Raw genomic sequence first — 21,744 nt, 5'->3', positions numbered from 1 at the left:
GCTAGCCCATGCCAGCTGACTCAGGCTAAAGGGCTATTTAATTGCAATGTAACCATGAGGGGACCGTCTCACCCTGCAGGGTCCTACAGCCCGGGGTGCATTCCATGCATGATAATTTACACTGCATATAAAACAGCCTCTTAGCCAGAGCCAGCTGGGATAGGTCAGCCACAGGGTTTTAACCTCAGCGTAGACACACCTGAGGTGACCCGGCCAGTTCAGGGTACAGACACAGCAGGGTTAAGGCACAAAACATCATATAAATGAACTGAGAGAGGGCAGTTGTGGTCCCGTTTGCCTTCTCCCCCCTGCCGGAGCCAACTGTGCCCAAGGGCAGCGACGAGTTAGCAGTGATGAAGATGGGCAGTGCTGGGAACCCCAAACCTGCATCACTGAGAGCACTGCTAGAAAGACACCAACTTATTCCAGCCCAGTGGCAGAAGCCCAGATAAGAGGGATGCTACACCATGCGCCCTCTAATCGTCTCCACCGCTGTGCAGAATAAATTTTTGCACCGAGGCAGGAGTGAATGTGCACCACTAATAGAAACACAAGAGCTAGCTATGTGAGTCCCGCTCATTAGCTGGGAGGCTTTGGCATTGCTCCAGGGTGGCCACACAAATGCACGACTTACAGGGAGCACCAATGCCACATTCTCATGACAAGGACCACACCCAAGCCAGTGTCGCCTCCGAGACTTCCATTCTATGGACCTTTTTTCACCCTGTGTACGTGTCTGACCCCTTGGCTGTGGGGTGAGACACTTGCTGCCTCCCACAGCAAACTGGCCTCGCACCCGTGCGGGTGTAAACCTTGCCCAGGCTGACTTGCTGTAGAGCAAGAACTCAAGACCTCTGGGTTCCAAAGCACGAGCTTCTCCTATTGGAGCACAGCTGAGCTCAGGCAGTTGCTGACGCAAACGCCTCTGCAGATTGAGTAGCCACCAGAGGGGGACAAACAGCCGTGATATACAGAACAACAAGAAGTCTTGTGGCACCTTATAGACTAACAGATATTTTGGAGCATAAGCTTTTGTGGGCAAAGACCTGCTTCATCCGATGAAATGGGTCTTTGCCCACGAAAGCTCATGCTCCAAAATATCTGTTAGTCTATAAGGTGCCACAAGACTTCTTGTTGTTCTCGAAGCTCCAGACTAACACGGCCACCTCTCTGACACTTGTCAGCCATGATATATTTACCCAGCTGTGCAACAGCTGCACCCACAAAAGGCCTCAAGGAAGAACATGATAGGAACTCCAGGACGGAGCTCTGCCTGACATTAAATCCAGCTGCTTCCTAGACACACAGAGACTTGGAGTGTCTCTAGCACACAGCAAAGTGATGTTAAAAAAACAAAAAAACAACTCATCCCATTCTGTGCCTGAGGATTATGCTAATCAGGGAAGATTTTTCAGTCAGTCAATTACATGTGTGTTTCGGAGTAATCCTTATTTCAATGACTTTGGAGGATTTTTGGTCTTTATAGGACACTTGTCCTTTACCGTATCCCAGCTGCCTCCAGCTGATATCACAGAGTGACTGTAAGGTCCCGTGCCAGGCAGGGCAGAGAACGTTAGAGGCTTACGTGCAAAGTTCTCTACCTAATGAGCAGGGTGGGGGAGAAGGAATGCAGTTGACTGTTCTCATCTTTGTAAGTTTCATGCTGACACTCACCCTGACTTTTTTGAGGGCAAGATGAAGTAAGTGGAGAGATGCTTTTATCCTCAAAAGAAAAAAAAAAAGCCTCAATTTAGTGTTTGTGAAAGGAGCAGATTGTTAACACTCCCCTAGGCCGCTCTCTCACACCAGGCAATGTCTTACACGGAGACATGGAAGCAGCCCCATGCTGACCTGCAAGGACCACTTTCACAGCCCCATGGGCCACTCGCAACTTCTCCATCCAGGTATCTATCTGCCACTCTGCCTCATAGCATCTGAGCTCTGCCCTGGCGTTTCTACCAAGACTGCTAATGCTGGGTGTTGGTAGTCATTCGCCCAATGAGAATTATCTTGCAACTCACGCACCACCCAACCCATCTAATGGCAACCACTTTCCATTACCATCCTTCTGTGCTGGCTTCCAACTGGCATCACAGACAAGGGACAGCTCCTCAGCTGGTGTAAAAATCACCCTTGCATTAAGTTCAAAGAGCCCCGGCCACTTACACCAGCTGAGGAGCTAACCCCAAAGGTGGCATGTCCTTGAAGCAGCTCCTTGAGCTTGTCCACCATGGCCATCAACAAAAGAAACCGGTCTTGGCTCAGGCTAAGCCCCAGAAATCAAATAACAGGCCTCTGTAGACACTCCTGGCCTCCCTCTTTCCACTGAGTCCAATGGGCAGGCTACTTGACTTGGCCTTCAGCCTCCACCCCTACATTGCGTCTCTGCCCTGTCTAGCTGGGAGAGGTCTAAGCCAAGGGTTAACTCTTGTCTGCTGGGATTCAGGTAGGAGCACGGCACCGTTTACATTTGCTTCACAATGCAGATCATAGATGGGCAGCTGGAACTCTGGGAGCTGCACCCAGCCTGCCACAACCAAGCTTGGGTCCGGGAGGTGGCAGCGCCAGGGGCAGAAGAGAGCAGGGTGGGGTGTCCTGGCAGGAGGACCTGCCCCTGCCATGTCGTGCTGTGGTGAGAGCCAAAGAGGACAGAGCAGGAAGCTGGGCCCCACCCAATTCTGGGGCCCAAACTGCCGCAAATGTTGTGGTGGCCTAGGCAGATGTGTGCTGCGTATGGGGCAGTGGCCCAGGGCACCCTCTCCAGCCATCCTCATCCTGCCCCTGCTTCACCCCACACTTTGCACCTTCTCCCAGGGAACGGAGTGGGCTAGAGGCAGATTGCCCCACTTCCCACCCCTGCCAGGGAGTATGGGGTGGATCTGACCCCTTCTACCTCCTTGCCCTGCCTCCCACAGATCTGGGCCTACCGCCCGAAGCTCCTGCACCTGCAGCGCTGAGTACAGCCCTCCACACCAAAACTCTTAGGAAAGGGCCCGCCTGGCTGGGATACAACCCAACATGAGGCACCACCCCCCGGGGCAGGAGCCAACCCACCAAAGCCTCTTTGTGGATTTTGCGTAGGGCGCCCATATCTCCATGTCCCTAATAGAGGACAGGGAGATATCGGGGGAGAGGCAGCTCCTCCTGCCTCCACCAAGTCCTGGGGAAGCAGCAGCCCCCAGTGCTCCCCGGTAGCCCTGGGGAAATGGCAGGGACATGGCAGCCACCCACGGCCCCCTGCTGTGTGGGAAATCTGCTGTGTGGAGCTTTGCGACCGGGGTGCGTGCTAACAGGAGGGAGTTTGGAGAGGCTCTCCTGGAGGAGGAGAAGGAAGGAGCAAACTAAAGCACCTTGGGGTAAGTGGCTGCTTATATTTGGAGGTTTTGGGCTTGTGTGTTTGTTTGGAGTTTGTTTGGAGTGCTGAGCTGAGTGTTTGTTTGTTTGTTTGAAAGGCCGTGTGCGCAGGCAGGCAGGCAGGCAGGCAGTTGGAAGCTGATTAGGTTTGAATTGAAACACCGTGTGCTGATTGGCTGAGCTGTAGGCAGAGGGAGGAGCTATCAGGGAGGCCGAGCACTTAAACCCTGCTAGTAAGCGACCAGGGAGCTTTGCGACCGGGTGCTCGCGAACAGGGTGCGTGCTAACAGGAGGGAGTTTGGAGAGGGGAGTTTGGAGGGAGACAGTGACTTCTGTTGCCCTTAAACAAAATCCTTTATAACAACCTCTATCTGAAACATTTAATTAACCCTCATACATAACTAGAGTAGGAAATGGAGGCAGAAGCCCAGCAGCAGAGTGGGGGCTATCCTGTTTATTGTGTCGAGTGCAGTATGTATGACTACCTGCCCTGTGGGCAGGTGGCGTATGTGTGCGCTCGATGCAAGGAGCTCCTGGCCCTCAGAGACCGAGTGCGTGCTTTGGAGGCCAGGGTGGCTGAACTGGAGGAGCTAAGGAAGGCAGAGGTGTTTGTGGATGAGACTTTCCGGGACATAGTAGGGCTGTCCCACCTCCAATCTGACAGTCCTGATGCTGTTACAGAGGATGAAAGGCTCAGGGAAGGAGAGCAGTCAAGGGGAGCAGAGGGAAACCATCCCATAGTTGGGACCCTCCTTCCAGAGGGTGATGTTGTATCCTCTCGTGCCGAGGATACTTCTCCGGGGGAGGGAGCGCCAGCTGTTAGGAAGAAGCAGGTTTTAGTAGTGGGGGATTCGATCATTAGAAATATAGATAGTTGGGTTTGTGATGACCGGGAGAACCGTATGGTGACTTGCCTGCCTGGTGCGAAGGTTGCGGATCTCTCGAGGCATCTAGACAGACTTATGGGCAGTGCTGGGGAGGAGCCGGTCGTTGTGGTACATGTTGGTACCAATGACATAGGGAAGGGTAGAAGAGATGTTCTGGAGGCCAAATTTAGGTTACTAGGAAAGAGACTGAAATCCAGAACATCTTTGGTGGCATTCTCTGAAATGCTTCCAGTTCCACGCGCAGGGCCAGATAGACAGGCAGAACTTCAGAGTCTCAATGCGTGGATGAGACGATGGTGTAGGGAAGAGGGGTTTAGATTTATTAGGAACTGGGGACACTTTTGGGGTAGGGGGAGCCTATACAGGAATGATGGGCTCCACATAAATCAAGGTGGATCCAGACTGCTGGCATTAAACATTAAAAAGGTCATAGAGCAGTTTTTAAACTAAGAGGTGGGGGAAAGCCGATTGGTGCGGGGGAGCACCTGGATCGGACGGAGACTTCTCTTACACGAGGCTCCATAGACAGGGATTCCCTAGAAGTTAGTCAGATAGGGAACGTGGGAAATAATATATGGGCAAGATCAGATGTGAAACAATCATGCATAAAAAAATCCACCGCGTCTGTGAAAGGCGGACATATAAATAGTGGTAGTTTTCTAACATGCTTTTACACTAATGCTAGGAGTCTGTCTAATAAGATGGGTGAACTGGAGTACCTCATATCAAAGGAGGAAGTTGACATAATAGGCATCTCAGAAACATGGTGGAATGAGGACAATCAGTGGGACACTATCATACCGGGATATAAATTATATCGGAAAGACAGAACAGGTCGTGCGGGTGGCGGAGTGGTACTATATGTGAAGGATAATATAGAATCAAATGAAGTAAAAATCCTAAAGGAATCAAAATGTTCCATAGAATCATTATGGATAACAATTCATTCCTCTAATATGAATATGGCATTAGGAATATATTACCGACCACCTAACCAGGACAGTGATAGTGATGCTGAAATGATGAGGGAGATTAGAGAGGCTATCAAAATAAAAAACACAGTAATAATAGGAGATTTCAATTATCCCCATATTGATTGGGTGCATGTCACCTCAGGACGGGATTCAGAGATTAAATTTCTTGATGCCTTAAATGACTGCTTCTTGGAGCAGCTAGTACAGGAACCCACAAGGGGAGAGTCGATTCTCGATCTAGTCTTGACTGGAACGCAGGATCTGGTCCAAGAGGTAACTGTTACTGGACCGCTTGGAAATAGTGACCACAATATAATAACTTTTAATATTCCTGTGTTGGGAAGAACACCGCAGCGGTCAAACACTCTGGCATTTAATTTCAAAAAGGGGAATTACACTAAAATGAGAGAGCTAGTTAAACAGAAACTAAAAGGTAGAGTAATTAAACTAAAATCCCTGGAAGCTGCATGGAAACTGTTTAAAGACACCATACTAGAGGCCCAACTTAAATGTATACCCCAAATAAAAAAACACAGCAAGAGACCTAACAAAGAACCACCATGGCTAAACAGCCATGTTAAAAAGGCAGTGAGAGAGAAAAGGGCAGCTTTTAAAAAGTGGAAGTCAAATCCTAGTGAGGAAAATAGAAAGGAACATAAACACTCCCAAATTAACTGTCATAATATAGTAAGAAAAGCCAAAAAAGAGTTTGAGGAACAGCTAGCCAAAAATTCAAAAAACAATAGTAAAATGTTTTTTAAATACATTAGAAGCAGGAAGCCTGCTAAAAAAGCAGTGGGGCCCTTGGATGATAAAGATATAAAAGGAGCGATCAAGGAAGACAGTGCCATTGCGGAGCGATTAAATGATTTCTTTGCTTCAGTCTTCACGGCTGAAGATGTTACAGAGGTTCCTAAATCTGAGCCAGCCTTTTTAGGCAACAAATCTGAGGAACTCACTCAGATTGAAGTGACATTAGAGGAGGTTTTGGAATTAATTGATAAACTGAATAGTAACAAGTCTCCAGGACCAGATGGCATTCACCCAAGGGTTCTGAAAGAACTCAAATGTGAAATTGCGGAGTTATTAACAGTGGTTTGTAACCTATCCTTTAAATCCACTTTGGTACCAAATGACTGGAAGACGGCCAATATAACACCAATATTTAAAAAAGGCTCTAGAGGAGATCCTGGCAATTATAGACCGATAAGTTTAACATCAGTACCAGGTAAATTAGTAGAAACACTAGTAAAGAGTAAAATTGCAAGGCACATAGAAGAGCACGAATTGTTGGGCAAAAGTCAGCATGGTTTCTGCAGAGGGAAGTCGTGTCTGTCTAATCTATTAGAATTCTTTGAAGGGGTTAATAAACATGCGGACAAGGGGCACCCAGTGGACATAATATACCTAGATTTCCAGAAAGCCTTTGACACGGTCCCACACCAAAGGCTTTTATGTAAATTAGGTGGTCATGGGATAGGAGGAAAGGTCCTTTCATGGATCGGGAATTGGTTAAAAGACAGAAAACAAAGGGTTGGAATAAATGGTAAATTTTCACAATGGAGGGGGGTAACTAGTGGTGTTCCCCAGGACTCAGTCCTGGGACCGATCCTGTTCAACTTGTTCATCAATGATCTAGAAAATGAGGTAAGCAGTGAGGTGGCCAAGTTTGCAGATGACACCAAGTTGTTCAGGACAGTCAAAAGCAAAAGGGATTGTGAAGAACTACAAAAAGATCTCAGCAAACTGAGTGATTGGGCAGCAAAATGGCAAATGAAATTTAATGTGGGTAAGTGTAAGGTAATGCATGTTGGAAAAAATAACCCAAATTACACGTACTACATGATGGGGTCAAATTTAGCTACGACAGATCAGGAAAGGGATCTTGGAGTTATAGTGGATAGTTCTCTGAAGACATCCACGCAGTGTGCAGCGGCAGTTAGTAAGGCAAATAGGATGTTAGGAATTATTAAAAAAGGGATCGATAATAAGACAAAAGATATCATACTTCCCCTATATAAAACTATGGTACGCCCACATCTCGAGTACTGCGTGCAGATGTGGTCTCCTCACCTCAAAAAAGATATATTGGCATTAGAAAAGGTTCAGAAAAGGGCGACTAAGATGATTAGGGGCTTGGAAAGGGTCCCATATGGGGAGAGGCTAGAGAGACTGGGACTTTTCAGTTTGGAAAAAAGGCGATTGAGGGGCGATATGATAGAGGTATATAAAATCATGAATGGTGTGGAGAAAGTGAATATAGAAAAATTATTTACCTTTTCCCATAATACAAGAACTAGGGGACACCAAATGAAATTGATGGGTAGTAGGTTCAAAACTAATAAAAGGAAATTTTTCTTCACACAGCGCACAGTCAACCTGTGGAACTCCTTGCCCGAGGAGGCTGTGAAGGCCAGGACTCTATTAGGGTTTAAAAAAGAGCTTGATAAATTTTTGCAGGTCAGGTCCATAAATGGCTATTAGCCAGGGATAAAGTATGGTGCCCTAGCCTTCATAACAAGGGCAGGAGATGGATGGCAGGAGATAAATCACTTGTCTTCTGTTCTCCTTCTCTGGGGCACCTGGCATTGGCCACCGTCGGCAGATGGGATGCTGGGCTTGATGGACCTTTGGTCTGACCCAGTATGGCCATTCTTATGTTCTTATGTAAATCGCTGCTGGAGGACAAGGACAGCGGAGGGAGGGCCCAAATATGGGACAATTAGTCCCTTTTAAAAAATAAGTAGAGACGCCTTTTTGCTGCCCCACCAAATATGGGATGGACGGTCACCCTAATTTTGCGACCTTCTCCTGTCTTATAGCCAGCCAGCCATGCCTGTCATGGAGGAAAAACCACAGGCCTTGTCAACACATGGGCAAACGGCAGACCTCCGGCTCGTAACATGCAGCTGAACGACATCCAAAGTGACTCCCCCAACTGCTCTCCCCCACAGGCACTTCAAAAGAAGCCAATGCAGCCAGCCCCCTTTCAGAGCCAGATTTTGTGCCCTTCCTTCGGCTGGGAGCACCTTGCTCTACAAGCAAGCCTGCTGACTGCTTCTGACGAAAAGCTCTTTTCACCCCGGCTCTGTCTACGTGACAGCCATCTGTCGCCAGACGTTACGAACTTCTGTTGATAGAACACAGCCAGACTGCCAAGCACATAGAAAAAGTGATCTGCATCTGTCAACAGAGAGTGGCTACACTGCCCAGCCGCTCTCTCCACAGAACGGCCGACGGGAAGCACAGCTGACAAGGACGCCCAGTGACCTGGAAGCACTGTCTGTTGACGGAGGACCCCCCTGGAGCATCTACACAGCCTTTTTGTCAGCGGATTCTATTGAAAACGAAGTTCTGCCTCATGGGGGAGAGGCAGAAGGCCGTTGAGAAAAGTGCTGCGTTTTGTCGATTTACTGTCGACAGAAGGCATTTTGAGTGCGGATGTTCCATGAGGTTTGTCGACAAAACTGGCGTTGTGTCGACAAAACTCTCTAGTGTAGGTGTAGCTCACAAGTAAAGACACTCGCATTCTCTGATTGGAATAAACCTCAAATCCTACCAGCTGAAACATTACTAAAGGGCAAAGATAGTTTTGGTTCGAAAGGGACCTCTTCACACACATCCTTTTTTTTTTTTAAATGTACATTTTCCATCTGGAATGAAACCATGAAGCCTGGGCTCAACATGGCTTTTGACCGATTTGGTTACTGAAAAAGCTATGTTTTGGTAAATGAAGCATTTTGAATATTCTCTTGGTAATGCTTTGAATAAAAAGAAAAAAAAGAGTATACAAAGCACATCATTTTTCATAGAGAAATTGAAACGCTCCAGACATGATGCATATTTTTGCAAAGCATTGTTTTGGAAACAATTTTTAAGGGATAATTTGTTTTGGAAAAAAAATAAAATTACCAACTTTACCTCAGCCCATCCTCAGACAACTCCCCCTAAATGGAGGACGGAGGTGAAAACTAATTATCTCACTCTTTGGTCCCATTTGGCTGATTTGTCTCCTTCTGGGATCACAGATGAGTGTATAACTGTCCTTCCCAGAGCACACACTGCTCATTAAATACCACAACAGATGCTGTTCTCACAGCGTTCCCTATCTAGCTTGTAAAAAACAGAAACCCAGTTCACATGAGGTTCCCAACCTGATATCTTAAGCAGACAGACTCTGATCAGCCCACGGGTCTTGGGATGGTTAGCTCAGCTATCCCAAACCTCCATGCAACACAGCTTCAATGTTAGTAACTAGGAAGACAAGTTTTCCCTTCATCTCAAATATTTTCAGGATTAAAAAAGGAAGGATTTTAATGAGGCTAATGGCTTTTTAATGAACTCAGTGTTGGCTGCAGTGGAGTTTGCTCAAACCTGCTGAGAACAGTGGACCGAATGCTTTTTTGTCTATGGTATTTCCACACAGTAACGTCTTAAATATGCTCAGGGAATACAGAACAGAGTTTCCCAAAGTGTGGTCTGCAGCTCAGTATGTGTCCTTGGAAAAAAAATACCCATCCTTAGAAAATATACAAATTATCACTCTGCACTATTATTATCATGAATAAAAAATAAACAGTGAAAATTTATTCATTTTTCATTCTTTTTTAATATGTGTTTATATTTTTGGGTTGCAAAGAAAGGTACTGAAAAAAAAATGGGTCCCAACTATATAAAATTTGGGAAACCTTGCTCTAGAGGATGGAATAAGAACTGCTCAGCCAGGGGTCATGGGCCTTATATTGTTAATAGCAGAAGATTCTCTTTAAGTATTAGTGGGACTGTGTTACTGGAATAGGAAGGTGAGGGCTCTGTCTCTGCAATCATTATCATACTCCATGGTTGCATACCAAGAAGTTCTTGGATGGAAGGAGAGGTCACAATTAACCAACCCAAAACTTGAATAATTTATGGTGTAGTGCTTCAAAAGAAGCACCATTAATCACAGCCTCAAAAAAAAACACCCCAGGATTCAAAAATGGAACTCACAAGGTTATATGAACAATTTGCACATCAGGCTTAACACTCAATTCAGGCAAACAGACGGTTACATTCAAAAAACCTCAGTCCTCAGCGCCCAAGTAACCAAACTCTGTCCCTTCAATAAGGATGATGAGTCTGATGTGAAATTCAGTCTAGCAGAGATACTCAGCTGGCATAAACTGGTGTAGCTCTAAGTGAGGAACTGGCCCTGTAATTCAGTTTTTTTTTTTGTTATTTCTCATATAAAAATTGTAAAAAGTTAGAGTTGTCATCCAACCGTACGCAGTCTACAAAATGAACAAGTTACCACAACTGTTAAAGGCTACCTGGATATCATCTATTTAATCCCAGGTTTCTTCCCAGAACACACTCAGAAATAATCTGCTATATATAAGCGTGTCAGTCTGTCTGCCTCTCAGTGCTACATTTGTTCAAGAACTCCTCTTAAATTGTAAGAGCTACAACCATGACATTTGGTGTGCAGCCTCCTCTTACCCTAACTTAAACCAAGGTCAGGGTTCGGTTGTGCCTGGAAAGTAGGAAATGCCTGAAATCCCAGGATTTCCCAGAACATGGAAAGGGAAGGGCACCAAAAGGAGGGGTGATGTACTCCAGACTCGCCACTGGGGGCAGCGAGTGCAGGGAACAGTCATACTGCAGAGTGACCACCAGGAGGCAGCCACAGCAACGAAACAGTAGCCACAAGGAGATGGCTCTCCAGCCTGCCAGAGAGGTAAGTGCCCCTCTCTCCACCACTACCACTGTGCTGGGGCTGTGGATCTTTTACATGGCCCCAGCCCCCAACCCCCATGCACACACAGGGCTGGGGCTGGGAAACAAGCCCCATCCCCCTGCTCCTAAAGCCCTGGCATCTTCTTCCTGCAGGGCTGGGGCCGAGAAAGAAGCCATGGATGTCTGCCCTGCCCCTGCTTTCACTGGGGATGGGCCCAGTGCCGCAGCCAGGTCTAAACCCCACCACCCCACCTCAGTGAACTGGGGCTGGGGCCAGGGAGGACCCGTGCAATGCCAAGTACTTGTGCTAGTATATAAACCTATCTATAAGGGGTGATCTCACTTGCTGAGTGTGAGTATCCCACTCTGTCACTATGTTTCTGGTGGCTCTTTGGCAACTCAACCCTCCAGACGAGTCACACACAATCTGTATATGAAACAAAGCAAACCCCTTTTGGAGAACAAGCCAAACAAGTGGCCTCTCTGTGCCCTGGGTAATGTCTCTTTTTGTCCCTGCTCTGGACTAGAATGGTGTCCTGGGGGCCTTCAATGTCTTTACTCTCTCAGCGCCTTTCTGGCCCCACTCCTACAGCTGGGCCACTATTGTTCAGTTCCCCACTATGTGGTGTAGGAATGTGAGGTTGGGGGAAACCCACTCTTGCCCTCTACTCCAGGTCCCAACCTAGACATCCTGTAGCAAGCAGCTGTATGCAACGTCTCTTTGAATAAGTGTATTGCTGCTATAATTCCCTGGGCCACTTCCCCTTGGCCCCGGCACTTGCTTCACTCTTACTTCAGCGCCTTGTTCGGGTGAAGTCTCAGCAGCCAGCCCAGAGCACCATCTGCTCTCCTCAAGCTCCAGCAAAGAACTGCCCTGGCTGTGGCTCTGCACCTGCCTTTATACCACTATACATGCTGGACTCTAATTGGTTGCGTTCCAAACTGTCACTCTAGGCAGCTCGGATGACCTCTCTACTACCCTTTTCTGGGGCAAGATGTGGCAGGACCACAAGGCCTCCAGCAGGGGGCCTCAGGACCCAGTCCATCCCATCACAATACCCAAACAATGTTTTGTTTTGTTTTTCTACTGTGCAAAATAATTATAAGGTAAACATAATTAAAGACACGGCTACCATATGACCAAACTAAATTCTTTCAAATCATTAAGAGATGTGAGTGTTACATTAAAACAGGAACTGGCCAGGCCATAACAAGCTCTTGGACTTGATAATACACTCATCTAAACAGTCTCTGTGTGACTGAGTCAACTATTACATCTCAGACACCAGCCACTTAATTGCATGAGGACTCAGGGTGCGAGGGACTTGGATTCACTCCACTGAAAAAATTCAAAAAGGGTAATTTATTATGGATTACAAATTCAACCAAGTAACTGAGTTACTTGTAAATCTATTCTGTAGTGATTCCACATCCCCCAAAGTCCAGGAAAAGACTCCTGTTGACTTAACCGGAGCTGGATCAGGCCCTCTGTATTGTAAGACTCTGAGCCTACAAAGACTTTTTCTCATGCTTGACTTTACTCTGGTGAGACAGTCTACTGGTCGCATTGGGGCTACTCACACAAATAGAGTTAAGCTTATGCTTAAATCTGTGCAAGGATGGGGCCTCTGTGCTGAAGGTTCAGAGAAGTTACACTGACTTATTCAAAGAAATGTCAAGCCTCCTTTCAGTGTATGTTTCTAGACAACCCCTAACCCTGGAGGCAGTGTGCCGCCTCCATAATTTATACAACCTACTGTGTTCATCTAGCCAAGCTCTCACATACATTAACATATTTCTGCTAGCAAAACTGCTCCACTGACATGAAAAAGCCTCTTGTGCCGTTTAACATCAAGACTGCAGATCTAGAGGCAAATCTGGCTCCATATTTAAATGAATACAAGGAAAAAACCCAAGGAGTCATGGAGGAGAGATGGAACACAGAGGGTCCAACGTCCGCTGGCAGCAGGTCAAACTATGCTATGGCCAGAAAGAGTGTCACAAGGCTCCCTGGGGCCTTCCCCTACTCCCTCCCTACCCCTACACATTGAGAGGTGTGTGCAGTTTATGAGACTCTACAGTCAGTGAGAGCTCTGTGGACTGACATTCCCCACTCAAGGCCTAGCTGTGCAAAAGCTGTGTAACCGTACTGGTGCAGTTACAGTGGTACACTCCCCCAGGTCCAGAACATATGAAGTGTTTATGCAGGGGCAGTATATTACCCAAAGCATAAGACACCTTTTGCATCATTGTAACTACCCCCCTGCCCTTGCATGGGATGTACAGGTATAACTCAGGGATGGGCAACCAGGAATAGTGGGTGGGTGGGTCACAGCAGTGGGCCACAGCAGCCTGCTGCCCACTGGAGCTCCTCTGTTGTATCCCACCCCCTCACCTCTCATGCACCAGAGTCGCACAGTAACCTGCTCCTCCCTGTCCCGCCCTGCACTTTCAGAGCATGTGAAGGTGGGAGCAGTGAAGCACGATCGTCCCTTATAGCAGATGGGGAACTGAGGCACAGAGATCCCTCTGGAAGCCTGTTCAGGGCCAGGAGCTAAGCCCAAGCCTCCAGAGTCTCAGCTTCTTGCCTTTCTACTTCACTCGTCTCCTCTCTAAAGAGCGGGGCGTATAGCATGTCGGCTACATACTTACTGCTCCTATACCAGTGCCTGAACCCCAAGAGCATCCATCCTTCTCTGAGCACCTCTGTTATTTTGTAATCCCATCTTTAAAATGCTAATGGGTGTTTGAAGCCACTTTTGGAAATGTTGGTCTTGATTGGAGGCGCCCATGAGACCCCTTCCATCCGCCAATCCTGTTCTGAACTAGGCTGTGCTGAACGGGCTCTCAACAAGAGTGGACAGAAAGATGTTTTTCCTCAGAGATTTGCTCTAGGAATTAGTGTGGGGAACTTCTCTGGCCTGTGTTGGAGCAGATGAGATGATCACAGTGGTCCCTTTCTGGCCTTGGAGTCTTCAAATCTGTTTGTATGTTCAGATTGTCCCTTCTGTCTGATAGGTTTTAAGCTTGGACAGTTTTGGACTAGACTTTTCTCCCATGGTGGCTACCATCTGGGCAGCCTGAAATAGTCTGGAGATACCCTACTGTGTGGCTGCGGAGATCCAGGGAGAGGCATCAGAACATACCAGGCAGAAGTCATCTCAGAATGGGAATCAAAACAAGGAGAGCAGAGCAACCTGTTAGCAACTGCCCTGTCTCTGTGTTGTATCATCTGCAGCAGACCAAACATGAGGGAGAGGGAAGGTTTTCCATTCATTGCTATCCTCTCTACTGTGTTTGGTTTATCCTAACAGTAATTTTTGCTGGGTGCATCCTGCTAAGCCCCAAATCAATATTTAACCAGCTCTACATACCCCTCCTGCTTCCTACCAAAGGACTTTGGTTTCCATGAGGCTTTAAATGAAAACCTGGAGTCAGAGGCTTTATGCAAACATAAAAGGAGGACAAGGGGACCTTTCCAGAACGAATGTTGCTCTAACTTTCCGTTTCCGAGTATTTCAATCTGAACCCTGTGTGTGTGTCTAATAAAAGCAGAAGAGAAATTCCTTTGTCTGGATGGATTATAGTGAAGCCGGCTCCCCAGCAAATCTCTTTGCAAAAGCGCGCAGATGCCCAAATTAACTCTCTAATGGTGGGATAGAAAAGATGGTTCTGACAACCTCCTACCAGCCCGGTATCTAATTAATACAATCACCCTTCTATCTGCCTGAGAATGTATCACATGCTCGTCGCTGCAGCACGAACTCCCTGCATTCTGAAAGTGGCCAGGAAATCTCTTTTTGTGGTTAAGATGCTAGATGGGGACATGAAAGATCTGGGTTCAATTTCTGGCCCTGCCACTGACTCACCATGGGACTATAGGCAAGTTACTTAAACTCTTTGTGCCTCGGGTTCCTAACTGTGCATTAAAGAGGATCAGACTTCTTGGTGCCAAACTCTCGGTTATTTAGCTTGTAAACTCTTTAGGGCAGCCATGGTCTCACTTCGTTTCTGTGCAGTGCATGGTGCTACGGAGCTCTGTGCAGTTGCAGCTTCTAGGTGCTAGAGTGGTAATAATGTGGATTAGATAACTCTTGTAGATACAGACCTGCTTTAGCCAAATTAGTTTGCAAAGTCTTTAATTATTTGAAATTTTTTTTGGAAAAAAAAAAAAAAAAGGCTTTTAGATAAGCAGTTCAACAGTTAACGAGGACGGATTACAGTCATACCCCGAGATAAGCCCATTCGAGTTATGAGAATTCGACTTTACAAGGAGTTTCATTTAATACTCCTACTTCAGCTTACGGGGCATTTCTTATTTATGAGGACCGGTTTGGAGGCTGGCGGCTCTGGTAGGCAAGCGCTGAGGGGATGGAGTCGGCTGCGTTGGTCTTGATGAAGAGGCCGTGCAGGGGGGCGGTGGCACCCTGCGAGAGGGCAGCGGTTTGGTGCTGGGAGGTAGACTCGTCCGAGTCCCGGCAGTAGGTCACGCCGCTCTGCGAGACATGGATGCTGGGCGTGCAGCCCATCCCAGCCCTGCCGCTGCCGCTCACCCCCTGGGCAGCTGGGGGCCACCGCTGCCTGCCCTGCACAGCTGTGCCTCGGGCGCTGCTCACTTTCTGTGGCGCTCCCTCCCATTTAGCGCCTGGCTCGCCCGCCGCTGCTGCCTCGGCTGTCGCCGGTGGGGCCTCTCCACCACGCAGCCCCACACGAGCGAGGCATCGCCCCTTGCCAGCCAGGTTGCAGAACCAATTGCTTGTGTTACACATTCTTAAGGAAGGTTAAGTAATCCAGCCAACAGCTTGTGGCTTTCCTGGGCCAGCCTTCCACCACTTTAATTAAAGAAAAAGGACAGAAGCACCAGAAGACTGTGTCGTGAAAGCTGGATACCGAAACCTTACGGGGTAAACTCGTGACGCTGCAGTAAAAATAGACCTTCTGGTTGTGCGGCCTCACAGGTCATCTGCAAGACTCCTCCACGTCACCCCATCCGGGACGAAACTTCTAGATGACCCCGGAAATATCCCCGTTGTTGTCGTTCCTCCTCGGCAGATCTTCTCCACGTTGTCCAAGGCCTTCCTCTTTTAAGGTTTCCTCGTGGGTTCTGTGTGATAGCTTGACAGACTCTGCTGGAGGATGGTTTTCTGAGAGTGTGGCCCAGCCATCTCCACTTTCTGCTCTTGATCTGAATGTCAAGTGGTTCTTTTCCTGCGCTGTTCCAAAGCTCCTCATCGGAGCATTGCAGGCGTGCCTGGGACTGAGACAGGTGTTACGGCGAAGCCAATCTACCAGCAACAGCGCGCCAGATGAGGAGTGCTGATAGCAGGACTTCCCTGCTGTGACACCAACAGCAACCAGCAGGAGACTACAGCTGCAAAATTCTCGGGACACATCTTTTACTCTCTGTGAAGTCAGTGGAGCTGCACCAGTGGACGAGCTGCTCTCTGGAGAGTCTAAAGAAATAATCTTACCCAGCGGCTTAATTTTGTGCCAGGCGTCTATTCCAAAGCATTCAAAGAAACAAGCAAAAGTCATGATGTCTTGAATCTGTAAAGCCCCTAGTGAGACAGGCTCCGAGTCCAAAGCTCTGCTTCACCTCAGCGACAGTGGAGCAGTAAGTGAACTGTCAGCATGCCTCTGCCCTTACAAAGGCATGGGCGCGGGCTTGACCTGTTTGAGGAACTGGCCAGTAAGGAGCAGCCCAAGTGCAGTGATGGGTGAGGTTAGAGGCGAGTCCCCGTGAATTGCTATGGATTCAGCGAACTGCTATGGATTCAACTTTGTCGGTGGGGCCGACTCCATCTCATTTACACCAATAAATCCAAAGCAACTCCCCTGGCGTCTGTGAAATCGCACAGGGGGATCCATTACCTTGTTTTTGGTTTGCTGGACTCCAGCCCACAAAGGCCTTGCCTCCCGGACCGCAGATCCCCACCCGGCTGCGTGGCTAGGAGGGGAACTGCAGGTGAGGAGACCCAGTGAACAGCCATTATCCTGTTTTGCCACAGCCCAGGCTTTCAGTCAGGCAGCCTGTCCATCCCAGGAGAGAGGAGATGGCTTTGCGCCTCCTGCCGCGCCTCAAACCAGGGAAGGGAAGGGGCCAAAACTGGCAGCCACCACCCCCTTCCCCCATGCAGATGCGTAGCCCTAACTGATACCTGGTGACGCAGGGCGGATGCGGATGGGGTGCCTCTTTCCTCCACGTCCCAAATCTGTTGGGATGGGAGGTCAGGGCCTGTGGAGAAGGCGGGATCAATTCCCCTCACCGGGGCAACATCCTCAGAAGGCAGGAAGCGGAGTTTCTTTTACCTCTCCTCCCCGGATTGCCAACCTCAAAATGAGGTGTTCAGCCGGGCTCGCCGATGGAGTAGAGCCAGCTGTAACCAACCCAGTTAACCAATGGCGCCAGAACGCCCACTAGCCGTGCCGGAGCAGAATAAGCACAGCCTCCCTCAACTCCCCCCATCCTGGCTAGGGCCCCGCTGGCTGGCCCCTTGCCCCTCCTGCCCATGGCTTTTGGGTGCATGGGACCCCTCATGTCCCCCCACCTGGGACCTCTCTAACCTCTCTAACCACCTCAAGCCACAATCCCTACCCCTACTCCCCTGAGCCGTAGGTAGCTGAGAGCCGGGGGAGAGTGCAGCTCAGGGGAGTGAGGGGGCAGTCCTGCTGGCCCCCGGACCACCCTGGACCTCTCTGTGCACAGCCTCTCTCGATATTGAAGCACATGGCGGTCTCTGCGTCCAGCCAGGGTCTAAGAGAGGCTTATGAGCTCTTCCCCACGGAAGAGCCAGGCAGAGAGAGCATGTGGGCATGGGCAGAGTGCGCGCAGCAAGGCTATTCCCATGACAGGATCCTGACGCCAGCACTCCTCCGCAGCAGAGGCAGAATCCCTTGCCCTGGATTTAAGGCAGAAGTGACTTAGGGGCAGGTGCCTGAGCGAGGCTCAAAGGTGGGTCAGGTGGTTCCTGAGCTGCAGAGCCTGCATAGGGATTTGGACCCTGGCTTTTAGGGGAGTTCAGTGCCGGGATTTTGATGTGGCCACCTCTCTGCTTTCAGAGGGTTTCATCCTGCTAGATGCTGAGTGCCTTTCATGCTACAAAAAGAGAACCGAAGGGGGTCAGGACCTTGCAGAATTGGGCACTATGTTTGTAGGGGGATTTCCATCCTCCCAGGGGTTTACTCAGGCATGTTGCCCAGTTAGGGTTAATGAACTGGCCCTACTCTGCCCTCACTTAGATAAGCATCTCTCACTGGATGTCCATGCAACTTACGCCCATGAGCTACATCCACACTGTATTTCAGTGCAGTTTTGTTAGGGCCCTGAGCAGCCTGGAAGGGCGAGGTTCTACCTTTCCATCCAGGCGCTGGGTATTAAACCTCACGCTGCTAGAAACCGGGACTGGACGAGAGGGGAGGGAGAGCCTGATAACGGTCCTCGGCTTTGTCTGCACCTCCAGGTTTAACGTGCTACGGGGGCAGTGGTGTAATGCGGCTGTGAGATCACAGCGCCCGCGCCAGGAGAGAGGTGTCCCAGTGCGCTAGGTAAACCACCTCCACGAGGAACGTAGCTCCCAGGGCTTGAACTCTGTTTACACTGGCACCGTACAATGCTGTAACTTGCTGTGGGGGCGGGGTGTTTTCACAGAGTGACAGAGCAGCAGTGCTGTTCTTGTGCCGGTACTTGCTGGTACTAAGTACCGGCACCTCAACAGCCCTAGCCATGGGATTAGCTGAGGGGAGGGGATCAGGAGCTGGCTGAGTACTGGCACCTCTTTTTTATGTTTTGGTTACAGAAAAGGCACTGCAGAGCAGTAACTTGCCAGGGTAGACAAGCCCCAAGTTTGTCCTCCGGAAGCATCTCACACTGGGCGAGACAGACCCAGCGGAGCTGTTCTCGTGTTCTAAATCAGCGGCTCTCAACCTCTCCAGACCCCCAGCAGTCTGATTCGTCTCACATACCCCCAAGTTTCACCTCACTTCTAAGCTACTCGCTTATAAACTTAAACACAAAACCGTCACAGTGCACTAGGACAGGTCAAACCTCTGGAACCCGGGACTCTCTGGACCGTGGACGTTGCTGAACCAGAGAGCCCTGGCAGCCTGGAGTGGGGGCCCGCTGGGAATCCTGCAGCTGGGAGCTGAGGAGCCCCAGATGGGTTGGTGGCAGAGGGGCTGGCAGTGGCCAGGGAGTCACAACTGGGGCCGGGCCAGCGGCGTGGAAGCTGGTGGTGGCTGGGGAGCATGGCCAGATGCAATGGGGGTGGGGTGGTGGCGGTGGCTGGCAGCAGCTGGGGAGCTGCAGCCAGAAGCCCCTGCTGAGGCTGGGCTGGTGGAAGGGAACAGGTCAATGGCCCAGGAGGAGCCCAGTTGCCAGCAGGGGTCACTGACCTCCCCTGGGCCGACAACCTCCCTGGTTCATGACTGCTCAGGTCCTAAGGGAGCCGGACCAGGAGGTCCAACCAGTACTGAAAAAATTCTGACTTTCTACCATGCAAGTACAAAATAAACCAACTGGAATAATAATAACGTACACACAGGTCAGTGTGTAGTAGACAGAGCCATATAAACGAGTCATTGGAGGAAATTTTCGGTTGTACCGAGTTTGCTAGGGCTGTTTATGCCATTTGTTGTAAAACGAGGCCAAGATCTAGACGGGCTGATGGTCCCCTGGAAATCCCCTTACGTATCCCAGCAGAACATGCACCCAGCCTGAGACCCCAGATATGAATTATCCTGTTGGAATGCAGTGAGGTGTTCATGAAGCCAGTGAGTTGAGCCAAGCTCTGGGAGTACCTGCTCCGGAGATGTGAATTACTGTAGCTCCACCGAGGATCAAAGCCCGGCTCCTGTTCCACAATGGGACACGCGTACAATGCCAGCTGATGCCTCTGGCGCCTCCAGGCTCCGGTGACCACCTCTCACTCCCACCTCCCCAACGCGCTCATGGGCAGAGGATGAAAAATCCAAGATGTGTTTACAAACCCTGCCTGTTTTCAGTTCATACCGCGGCCGCCTCCCTCTGTATTGGGAATCCAGCCTTGATTTATAATTAACCTGGCATGAGGAATTTCAAGGGCAGTGAAGCAGCTCCCACCTCCACTCCTGCAACACACTCCCGCCAAAGGAAACAGGTTTGTTATTTGGCTCCCGCCTACCCCTCCCTGGATGGGAGCAGCCAGGCTGGAGAATAAACCAGTTCCTACATGGCTTAAAAATTCCTGGAACGAGCTGCCATAAACATTAGGCCTTATGGTTTGTACTGGGGTTGCCTGAACTGGTAGCATTGTCAGTAAGTATGGGACAATCAATGCAAACCAAAGGTATGACACAGGAATGGAAGAGAATATTATCAAAGCCTCATACAATACTTTAGAAGCAGAAGGATCCTGATGGACTTTACAGAGCACATGCTACATCTTCAGTTGCAAACTTGCAACTCAATTGCTCTCTGTGTGCAGCACTGTCATATCAGACGCCTGTCTGAGCCGTGTTCTCAAAACTTTACTGCTTCAGTGCCAACAACAGATCCTAATATACTCATCCCTTCTTAAATGAGCCCTTTACTTACAAATACACGCTAAAACGAGGGACACATATACCTACATTTGTTCACTAGACGAGTGAATTCCCCCCGCTAATACAACCCTTATCCCACACCCTGCAGACCCAACCCGTAGCAGCCTGAACCCCCCACCCTCCCCACAGACCCAACCCACCTCAGGCTGAACCCCCTGCCAGCTCCACAGCCCCAACCTGCTGCAGCCTGCAACCCCCCCACCACCATCTACCCCGTAGCCCCAGTCTGCAGCAGCCTGAACCCACCACTCTCCCTGCAGCCCCAGCCCACTGCAGCCTGAACCCCCTCCCCCGCCTTCCCTGTGGCCCCAACCGGTTGCAGCCTGAACCCAGCCACCCTCCCCGTGGATCCAACCCGCTGCAGTCTTAACCCACCCCCTGCCTGCCCCATGAATCCAACCTGCCACCAGGTTTTAACCCTCCCTCCAGCTCATGGCCCCAAAGTGCCCCCAGCCTTTAACCCTCTCCAACTCCCCCCCAACCCAGGTTCACTTACTTTTCAAAAGCAGCACCACATGCTGCCAGTCCTTCGCTGAGTTACAAGTACTTGGAACCGATCAGAGACTTTTACTTGTATTTTAATGGGAATTTAGTGTCCCTCTTATGAGTTTTTGCCTACGAGCAGAAATTTGGGAACCCATTGTGCTTGTATAGTGAGGGATGAATGTTAGCATTTCTCTACCTTCTTTTATAAAGTATCCCTTAAAAATATTACATACCCCCAGCACCTACAATTTTCACACCATCAGACCCACACAAATTTTTGTTCTACCACTGTAACACATTTGTTTAAACCGGTGGTTCTCATCCTTGCCAGATCAGCGTAGCCGTTCAGCAACCTGACAGGTGCATGCAAGACCAAAGTTCCACCTCACTTTTAAAAACTACGTGCTTCCGAAACCAGACCTTAAAATACAAAAGACCTTAAAATACTACACACTATTACTGACAAATTGCTTCCCTTCTCCTGTTTACCATAACATTATAAACTACATGAATTACAATATAAATATTGTACTTAAGCCTGGGTGTGTGAAACACAGAGCTGTACAAACACGTCGTTATAGGAAATTCAGTTGTACCAACTAGGATGATGCTTTTTATGTCAATCTGTTGTAAAACTAGGCAAATAGCTAGATGAGTTGATATATCCTCTGGAAGACTTTTGAGTAACCCAAGGGGTTCAGGTACCCCGATTGAGAAGCACTGCTAATAGTCCCCATCCCAGTCCCTTA

General features: G+C 49.1%; 1 protein-coding gene across 5 annotated transcripts in view; it reads right to left on the bottom strand.

Annotated features, from left to right (window-relative positions):
- The window catches only part of LZTS3 (leucine zipper tumor suppressor family member 3), a 126,678-nt gene that overhangs the window by 25,354 nt on the left and 79,580 nt on the right, over positions 1 to 21,744 (bottom strand). The gene's annotated exons all lie outside the window — the stretch shown is intronic.

Source organism: Carettochelys insculpta, chromosome 4 (genome assembly GCF_033958435.1).
Source record: "Carettochelys insculpta isolate YL-2023 chromosome 4, ASM3395843v1, whole genome shotgun sequence".
Classification (NCBI taxonomy): Eukaryota; Metazoa; Chordata; order Testudines; family Carettochelyidae; genus Carettochelys; species Carettochelys insculpta.
Note: the sequence above shows the minus strand (reverse complement) of the source record. Positions and strands in the feature narration are given on the sequence as shown.